We start from the raw sequence: 1,563 nt of genomic DNA on the forward strand, positions 1-1,563 counted from the left end.
TTGATTCCAGTAGTATATTAAAAGAACACAGCATACCAATATAAGATTTAGTGCAGAAATTCAAAAATTTAATAGATTTAAGTCTATTAATCTCATTCATCATATTAAGATTAAAGAAGAAAATTCATATATTTACAACTCTATACAGACAGAAAATTTGACACAGTTATTAGTAACTCCTAATTTAAATTTAAAAAAAACTTCTGTATTCTTTTTAGTTTTATTCTTTCATGTATTACTTCTATTACTTTAAATGAAGTTAAAATATTATCGTTGCCTGGTCTATCAGAGATAGCAACAAAATTATGATAAACACACTCAACCTGATGAACTAATTAGTTAATTTGCATGTCCTTTTTTTATAGGCTTTTATACATTTTTTCATGGAGGCAAAAGCCCAAAACTGGCTCAATTGTAAGTTTCTGTTGTTGGCTTTGTTCCCTTCTGTTTGTATAAATCTGTTTTTTTCTCAACTGCTGCTTAAATTCAGGAGCTAAGGCATAACATTATTTGATTTTATATCTCAGAGATGTTTTAGAATTTGTTAAACAGTTTCATGAGCAGATGTTTATTTATACATTTGCATGCCATGTAAAACTTTCCCGTTAACAATGGTTCATCCAAAGGAACGTATACACCTGGGGTCTAAAAATTAGACATAACTCCAACTTTAGTCTAGTGCATATATTTTCCTTTTGTCAGTCATTTTTCAAATTATCCCAGTTTCATAACATAATTTTACTGGAATTAAAGTTGAACATTTAAAATTATATAATAATTACTATCGCGGCCATGCCACCCTGAACAAGCCTGATCCCTTCTGATCTCAGAAGCTAAGCAGGGTTGGGCCTGGTTAGTATTTGGATGGAAAACCACTCAGGAAGACCAGGTGCTGTAAGCATAAAAAATAAAAAAAAATAAGAGATCGTAAGCTGACAAGGTCCTTGCAATTTGTGAGGTCAACCAAGGGTTGCCTCACCTAGAAATATAAATAAATAGATAAATAAATAATTTTTTAAAGAATTACTATCAACTACAACTATCCACTTATCCATACCTGCTGTTATGTTTTCTGCCTGGCCTTACTCATCTATAGTGATAGTATCAGATAAATGATTTGGCTTTACTGATTCATTTGTGTCAGCTAATTAGATTATAAATCTGAGTAAATTACGTGGTCCAATAAATTAGGTTTAAAAAATAAAGATAAATAAAATAATTTGACCGCTATTAAGTTTTTTTAAAAAAAAGTAGAGAAAAAATAAAAGATCTAACAGGACTACATGTTAGGTGCCTACGTATTTTTTTTATAATCCATTAATTTTCACCTTTTGTAAAACACAGAGCAACCATCACACATAGAGAACCCACTGTGCTTTCTCTCATTCCATTAGAGGCCTCTTTTTCAGACAGTTTTTTTGACATTGTGATGAGATCATCCTTATAAAAATCCTACTTTCTGATAAATCTTATTTTTTAAACATATTTTTACTTTCATGATAATTTTAAGCAACATGCCTTAAGTGAACAAGACCTGGATTTTAAAGGTGACATTTTAATAAA

General features: G+C 30.0%; 1 pseudogene; it reads left to right on the forward strand.

The window, feature by feature from the left end:
- Positions 1–782: 782 nt before the first annotated feature.
- LOC118608339 lies at positions 783–901 on the forward strand (annotated as a pseudogene).
- The last annotated feature ends 662 nt before the right edge of the window (positions 902–1,563 follow it).

This window comes from Rousettus aegyptiacus, unplaced genomic scaffold (assembly GCF_014176215.1).
Source record: "Rousettus aegyptiacus isolate mRouAeg1 unplaced genomic scaffold, mRouAeg1.p scaffold_m13_p_9, whole genome shotgun sequence".
NCBI lineage: Eukaryota > Metazoa > Chordata > Mammalia > Chiroptera > Pteropodidae > Rousettus > Rousettus aegyptiacus.